Source organism: Amblyomma americanum, chromosome 1 (genome assembly GCF_052857255.1).
Source record: "Amblyomma americanum isolate KBUSLIRL-KWMA chromosome 1, ASM5285725v1, whole genome shotgun sequence".
In the NCBI taxonomy this organism is placed as follows: Eukaryota; Metazoa; Arthropoda; class Arachnida; order Ixodida; family Ixodidae; genus Amblyomma; species Amblyomma americanum.
In genome coordinates this window covers 325,697,088-325,705,683 of record NC_135497.1, presented here as the reverse complement: position 1 = coordinate 325,705,683, position 8,596 = coordinate 325,697,088, and the positions used below count along the sequence as shown (strand labels likewise).

General features: G+C 45.9%; 1 pseudogene; it reads right to left on the bottom strand.

The window, feature by feature from the left end:
- Nucleotides 1-4,160: 4,160 nt before the first annotated feature.
- LOC144120653 (nose resistant to fluoxetine protein 6-like) overlaps nt 4,161-8,596 on the bottom strand; it is a 44,572-nt pseudogene continuing 40,136 nt past the window's right edge.

The window sequence follows — 8,596 nt, the reverse complement described above, 5'->3', positions numbered from 1 at the left end:
AGATTGAAAAGCATGTGTGCATGTGTTTCTGTATTCTAATTTTTTCCATATAAGTTATGAGTGCTGCATTTTATTTCCGACAGGCTCCTTTAAATGGGTGGCTAACATATCTTTCGGGGCACATAAACTTTGTCTAGAGCATAGGCCTCCATATATTCAGTGTAAAGTTTTGTTTCGTGTTCTTTTTATGTGATTGCGTTAAATTGAATGTATTGTATACATTTTCTAAGGTTATGTTCATCCTATGTGTTTCTGAAGAACAAACACAAACATTAGAGGTTGGATACCTGTGATATTTTACTGTAGATTTAGTGGGCTGCTTTAGGATGTCTGTTTAGTATTTCTTTTACTGTAGTTTGTAATCTGCATCTTGAAGTTAGCCACTGGGAATTGTCTAGTGCATAACATTGGTTTAGCTAATCTTATCTGACAGCACCAGTTAGCCTGAAGTGTAGCGAAGTAGTTTTCAAGTCAACTCTGCATTGTTTTTCAAGATTTGCTATTGTATCGTTTTCATTACTTTTAGGTGCTGATTTCAAGTTAGTCCTTATCTCTAATACCTGTCCAAGAATTGTGCTTTCAAATGTTGTTTATTGTCCTCCATTTAAAAAAATAAAATGGTAATCTACAGGTCTTTGTGACCTTTACTTTACGCAGGCTCTTCAATTTCTTTTCAATTGAATAACCTTGACGTGTTAAGCAGCCTTTTAATGCTGCTGGTGTTAATATTTCAGATATGTGTGCAGGTTAGTAACTGACATTTGTGATAATCCAGTGCTATTTGTAGTGGTGGTCTGCGTAATTCAGTATGTTCGAACATCCAATGGAATGAACGTAAGTCGCATGAGCAAGTTAAATTGCGAACAGTGTTTTGAGGACGTGCTAGTAACAATGTTCTGTAAAGTGCTTAAAACTGCAGTCTCGAAAAAAAAAGTTTGTTAAACTTACACACGTACCTTGCACTATGAAGGTAAAATCCAAGAACTATATTTTTGTTCGAAAATAAAACCACGGAGCACAAGCTATATGCAATGTTTCTGTGTAATCCTTACTGCGAATCCTGCTTTTATCGACTTTGAGGATTTATAGACTGGATGAAAATAGTGCTCGAAAAATATTTTCAATGCGCGAGTGGAGCACGGAATTCAAAATTTTATTTAAAAAGGTTCATTATGGGCTGCAAAAATAAGTAACAGTAATGAACGTATTTTAAGGATACAATATACAAATGCATTCTTTTTAAAAACTTCTAAAGGCAGAGAGATGGCAAACATTATTGGTCCAATGTGGTGCTGCCCGCAAGTGGCTTGTGCATCATTCTAAAGGCAGAGAGATGGCAAACATTATTTGTCCAATGTGGTGCTGCCCGCAAGTGGCTTGTGCATCATTCAGGTTCTTTAACTTAGGGATTCGGTTTTTATACCACAGTGAAGAGATGGTATACTTTTACGAGAAGAAAAATGTGTTGCAGGAATTAAGCACGTAGATCCGTTACCACGGTCTTGTTTTCAGTTTCATTGCCTGTCGTGTCCCCAACTCTGCTTTTCTTGCCCATTGCGAACCACCCCGTCAAGATACTTTCGGCTAGCGCCGGAGCCATGGTTTGTGTATTTTTAACAGAAGTGCCGTATACTCAGCGGAGTCAGATTAAAGACGTTTCCTTGCCGCCGCCGCTGGTCTCGTTTTGTTTTCGCGATGTACGGCAATACGCTGCGACGTGACTGGGACGTCGTGTGTATGCATGGCGCCACGATCGTGCAACGCAGGAATCCAGGAGAAGGTGAAGACAGCGGTCCGATGCACTTTGTATCCAGCGTTCTTGCCCTGTTCCTTACAGTACTACTTCGTAACGGCATGGACGGAACGGGGCTCGTTATATCTCAAAATTGAAGTTCGACTGGGCTTTGTTCATGATTACAAAGCGCATTCGAACCTGATTATTGTGATTAACTAACTAGCACCGTTCCGCCTATATAGTTAGCAGTTCTAGTAGCCCTGTAAGAAAGAGCAAAAATGGAATATTGAAAAACGGACCGCTGTCATTACCTCCTCCTAGATGCCGGCGTTGCAAAATCGGCGCCTGCATAAACACGACACCGCAGCCACCGCTCAGAGTATCGCCGCGGTTGAAACCTCCCATTGCAAACCGGAAGTGCATCGTATTTTTTGGTGTAAAAATCTACACCAAATATACTCCCATTGTCAACCGCAAGTGCTTCGTATTTTTTGGTGTAAAAATTTACACCTAATCTGCTCCCTTGTGGCACTGGCGCAGGTCTCCACAGGGCTCACTGTAGCTCATGATGTACGGCTCCGCCTGCGGTGTCCGTAGGGCTTCGCTGTAGCTCATGATGTACGGCTCCGGCTGTGGTGCCGGTGGTGGCTGGACCACTCGCCGAATTCCGTCCCGAACGGCATCGGCTACAGCTGCAACACTGGCAGGTGGAGCATCTAAATGGAGGTTGCGCAGTTCTTCTCGAACCACACTCCGCACAAGCTCTCGAAGCGCCTTGTCTCCGGCGACTGGCAGTGACGCACAATAGTTGGTGGCCGCAACACTGCCTTGACGACCGTACTGCGCACTGCGTTCCTGCAAGGAACCTTCCATGGCCGTGGATTCTTTGGCGAAGTCAGCGACGGTCCTTGGAAGGTCGCGTATGAGGCCAGCGAAGAGCTGCTCCTTCACACCACGCATGAGGTGGCGCACCTTCGTAGCCTCGGGCATGGCAGGGTCAGCCCGACTGAAGTGACGCGCCATATCTTCGATACACATGGTCACGCTTTCGTTCGACTGCTGTGACCTGGAGCGAAGGGCGATTTCGGCGTTTTCCTTGCGTGCGTTGGTGCTGAAGGTAGCGAGAAACTCACGACGGAACGCTTCCCAGCTGGTAAACGCTGCCTCATGGTTCTCGAACCATGTCTTCGCCGAGTCTTGGAACGCGATATACACGTTTCGTAGTTTTCGGTCGTCGTCCCACTGGTTAAAAGTGGCCACACGGTCAAAGCCGGCCAAACAGTCCTCGACATCCTCGCACCGATCGCCGTGGAAGGTTGGCGGCAAGCGAGGTGTGAGGACTACAACCGGTGGGACAGTGCCGGAAGGCTGACCTGTCTGACTGCCAGTAGCAGACGTCATGGTACGCACCGACCTCGTCAGTGGCTGACACTCAGGTTGCAGGCCTCGCAGGCGGCGGCTCGCTTTGTGGACGGGTGTTGTGTCCAAGCGGCGCTGATGATCGTCAGAATTGTCCTCGGGGTCAGCGGTCATGGGACGATACCAAGCGGCTCCACCAAAATGTCGCCGAAACACGTAGGACGACACAAAAGGGGTTTTTTAATCCGAAGGCCAAGAAGACCAGCCGCGCGCGCCCGACCGGGAACGTCGTCTTCTTCGCTTCCACACGAGCCCAGCCATGCCGTTCGGCCGCATGGCGGCGCTCGAAGAATGCGAGCAGTGTGGCAATAATATATATATATATATATATATATATATATATATATATATATATATATATATATATATATATATATATATATATATATATATATATATATATATATATATATATATATATATATATATATATATATATATATATACACGTCGATTTCCCCTTGTTCTTCATCTTTGGTGCTGGATCTTTGCTTTTCATCATCAATATATACTGCAAGCTTGCTATATAATAATGTGGCCTACATGGATCAAGTCTCCTACTTTAAGTCACACTAGCTTCTTGCACAGCCCTGAAGTCTGCGCTTATCGCCTATACAGTGCCGAAACCGGAATCGCACGGGTGCACTGGAAGAGGGGGCAGAAAACTAGCCGCACTCGCACCGTCTTGAATTGCAGCACTTCCTTTCTTCAAATCCGGCATTTAGTGCGGTGGTTTTAATTTTTTTAAATGCACGAGTTACGTGCACCACTGAAGAGGTCACACATCCCAAATGCAGGCCTATACTTCATTACAATTAAGATCCGGAGGGCTTCTATTCCCGCGGAAGGACCCACGACGAACTGAACAAAAAGGTACAGGGTTTAGCGCGCTACTAATTGTTTCCGCATTCACAAACGTCAACTACCCTGAGACATCATGTCTAACTTGTCTAGAACGCCGGAATTGTTCAGAGACGCAACCACAGGGAGCTCAAAGCACTGATCATCAAGTCCGGGAGGCGGAAGGATTATGAAGTTGCTCCTTCACAGCGCTGTTTGCTCTGCCCGTACGAAGCCGTCTCACCGAGTCCCAGTGGAGGCAAACTTGTCGCTCAGAATATCTACAAATGCTATCCCGTTCATCGGGGCTGCCCAGTGGACAGGTGTTGAGCACCATGATGTTCTTCTGGTCTGCAGCAAGGCTTCGAGCGTGTTTGGCGAGTTCGTCGGCGAACTTGGCGGCCGTAGGAGCATCCCAGAGCCTCTGGCGAAATGCTGCGTCGGCGAACAGCGTGGCGAACGTGTGGCCCGTCTCCAGGGCGTCCTTGGTGCCCTTATCCTTGCTGGGCGTGAGCACCACCACCAGGAAGCGGACGTGTCCGCAAGTGAGACCCATGTTCACTGCGTGCATCAAACGTGCCACGGCGACGCGTTTCTTCCTGAAGAGTCGGAATGGAACACCTGCGTAGCGGAGGCAGGCATACCTGTCATTGCGAAGAGTGTGAGATCTTCTGGAGGTTGTTTCCTACTTCGTGTGCACAACACGCTGAGATAGAGTATGCATCACATTCACGAGGCCAACCTGCGTGAATTATTCAACACAGCATTTGAGTTATGGCAGTCTTTAGAAAACGAAACCTTGCAAATTAATTTCACTGGTGCGCTGCATTTTCACGGGCAAGCATATGGGAATCAGAAGTATATTTCGTATTTAGACAAGGAGTATATTTCGATTTGCAGTTTTTCTTCCCAAATATGCTTGACAACTTTTATTCGCAATGAATAGAAAGCTACAGGGGCGTTAATTACTCCTGGCACCAGGGTGTCGATCCGAAATTTTTCCGGGTTTGGTTCGGGTTCACCCCTTTCGAGTTCAGTTCCGGGTTCGGCTCCGGAGCGACATTCCGTTCCGATTCAAGCCAGTTCAGGCAGGTTTAAACGGGTTCAGGACAAAAAAAAAATTCTGAACGTGGACGAGTTTTTAATCAACCTTGTTATGCAGCTCACTTTTTACGTGACATTGGTATGCAAAATAACAAAATTCAAAATTTGTTTTATGAGAGATGTTTTCCTTTACCCACTTTAATTCACTGTCCGTGGAAAAAAAAAGTATAGGAATTTACGGCACAGGCCGCAAAATTAAATGAACTCCAAATTAATATAAATTGTCTCTGTATACGCTAGAATTCACCTGATGAGAGGCTTAAGATGAAACACTGGTGGATTTTGCTTCAAAACCCCCCAGCTTCAGAAATTTCGGAGACCCCGTCACGTGAGTAAAATGTCTCTTCTGATGCTTGTGTCAGTTGGGAAATTTTTCCTACTCAGAGTACTTAAGCGAGCGCCGTCAGGACCGTCGTATGCGCCCTCTATACCTTACCGCACGCTACTGAGAGGAAGGTGTCGTGCATCGGCAGCTGCAGAGACACATTCCCGTCGTCCCAAAACAGACTTGCCAGTCACGCCGCCGGCACACCTCCACCATGTATCTTTTGCGCTGTAGCCCCCTCCCCCTCCCCCATTCTCTACACATGGTACGAGAATATATATGCGAGCACCCCCTTAACCACCCAACCCACTTCCCAACGAGAGCCTCGTCGGAACACTGGCTCTCTCAAAGAACATGAACTTAGCAAACATATTTTCCTCAAATCACCTATTCGACATTGGGTTTGTAATTAGCTTTATTAATCTCGAGCTTCTATAGCCAAGTACATTGAAAAACGCACCAAATCTTGGCTTCGCGCTAGAACAGTGTGAAATTAATATTTTGGCTCATAGTGGTGATGCCGCCTCCTTTTATTCCGATAAAAAGATATGATAAAGAAAGGCTCGGATGGTTTGTCCAACAGCTCATTTCAGGGCTTTTATTTTTTAAAGTCGCAAACTATCCCTTCCTGGCAGCTGCACTTAATAGGCGTCAAAATGCTCATCTGTCTTTTTTGGACATGGTCGTGAGAGACTTTTGTGCTGATACATTTGGTTCCCTCTCTGAGCCGAGGCGGAGTGCTGTGAATGCTTTACACATGCCGTCACCGAAGCGTTGAAGGAAGGAACGCCACCAAGCATATGACGCTCGTCTCAGACACCAAGAACCCGAAGTGCGACAGCTAGAGGCAGGTAGAAGCCACCCGACACAGAATTCAATATCCAGCTATTCGAAAACAACGTGACGAAACCGCCCGCTAGCGATTCGCATCTATCAGATAGTTCGCACAAATTTTCTGTCCAGCCGCCGCGGCTCATTTATTATGGCACTGTATACAACCGGGAGAGAACAACAGTTGTGATTTTATGATTTTATGTATAATCTTACCTGCAAATCGATGTTCGAAATGAGAGTCTTTGCACTGCCGATTATGTAGAAAGTGACAGACATTTTCTGATTACGGTGTAACATTTTGGAAAAAGGAGTACACGTTGACTCTGGTTCACGTAAGCATGCTCCAAAGAAATAGCAGCGACACATACTCTCTGCGCTCACATGATGCACACCCAGCTGTCGTCGTACTCGAAGTCCCCGCTGCCGTCAGTGTAAAGTCCTTTGATAGTCCTGATTGGCACTGGAACTGGAGACGGGACACGCATTAGTCGTGATCTTTACTTTACGGCCGAAAATTCACAGGCTAAGCGTGGACATGGCATAAGCTGACAAGAGGACACATTAGTGCACGCCTGCTTTGCCTGCGCAGCTGAAGTATTGCGGCTTTTTCAGATGTCAACATATCAAAGCAACTGCACTTGAAAACAACTGATAACGCGTGTCTCCCGAGCACGAATTCAACGGAGCCTCGGGGTAGACTAATGAGCGGCTAGGCGCGTACGCATTAGACTCAAGCACTGCCGTATACGTAAACCTTCCGCTGTGTTCAGAATAATTGTTGAACGTTTAAACCACAGCGGCATCGCCACCGTCACACCAACCAACTCAACAATGAATACATGATTTTATGACGGAGCCAAAGCACAAGCACTTTTCTGCGGTAGCATAAGATGGTAAATTATTTTATCGAGAAAGTTCTTTAAACTAGTTGCAGCCCTGAAGCTGTTCTTTAAGTTACGATCGCAGCGGATTTCTCAGTTTCCCTCCCAGGCAGAGCGAAGTGGACGCGTAGATACCTTAAATTTAAGTTTGCATCTATAGCAGCGGAATTGGCCATATTTCGTTAAAAAATATTAATTCGTCTTAACAGGCTTCTTTGAGTTTCAATAGAATGGGAACGTACAGGCAGTGGGCACAGAGTCACAAGGGGAGATGTGGCTGCGAAATTTTTAGGGATGCCTAGGTTGCCACATCTGGGTCAGCAAAGACCTAATAAGAGATCAGAATGAGACGTCTTTGTCCTGCAGTGAAAGGAGCCTGGCTGTCGGTGGTGATAACATTAATTTAGACAACCCTGGTTTATTCAATGAGCACCGCATACGAGCGTTTGTGCATTTTGCCTCCATTCCCGTGTGGACGCCCCTGCCTGCTACTCTTCGTGTTATCTCGCACACCCAGCAGAGGAATACACAGCCACTAACCCACCACAGTGGTTTTCTTTGGCCCGGATATATCATTTACAACTGCATGATGCGCCCTTCGTAACCGACCGCCCCCCCCCCACACACACACGCACACACACGCACAAAGACACACACACACACACACACACACACACACACACACACACACACACACACACACACACACACACACACACACACACACACACACACACACACACACACACACACACACACACACACACACACACATACATATATATATATATATATATATATATATATATATATATATATATATATATATATATATATATATATATATACATATATATATATATATATATATATATATATATATATATATATATATATATATATATATATATATATATATATATATATATATATATATATATATATATATATATATACATATATATCCGAAATGAAAAGACGTTGGTTTCTGGGGCATGCAGCTTATATGAAGTGGGCACTGGCGGAAAGCACTTTATTGCTAACGTTTCGGCCGGGGCCCGGCCTTCGTGCAGTCTGACGAAAGTTTGACGAAGCCGAAACGTTAGTAATAAAGTCCGCCAGTGCCCTCTTCTTACAAGCTATATATATATATATATAGTAGCAGCCAGCAACTCACCGCTCTTTAAGAGCCATCGGTCGCCTCGGTAGCAGCAGCGAAACGCACAGTCCGCGCACCTTCTCGGCAGTCGCGACACCATCTAGAGACGAGGGAGTAGGCGTCGACTTGCGCATGGACCGCTGAATTTCTCCAGTGTTCATGACGTCGCCGGTGCTGTTCGGGTTACCAGCGCAACGATGAAGACGACACTTGAAGAGCCACGGCACCCTAACACTCGAAGCGCGCGCTAATGTGCGGGAGGCACGGACACCGGCTCGGCACCGACCAACCACCGTCCC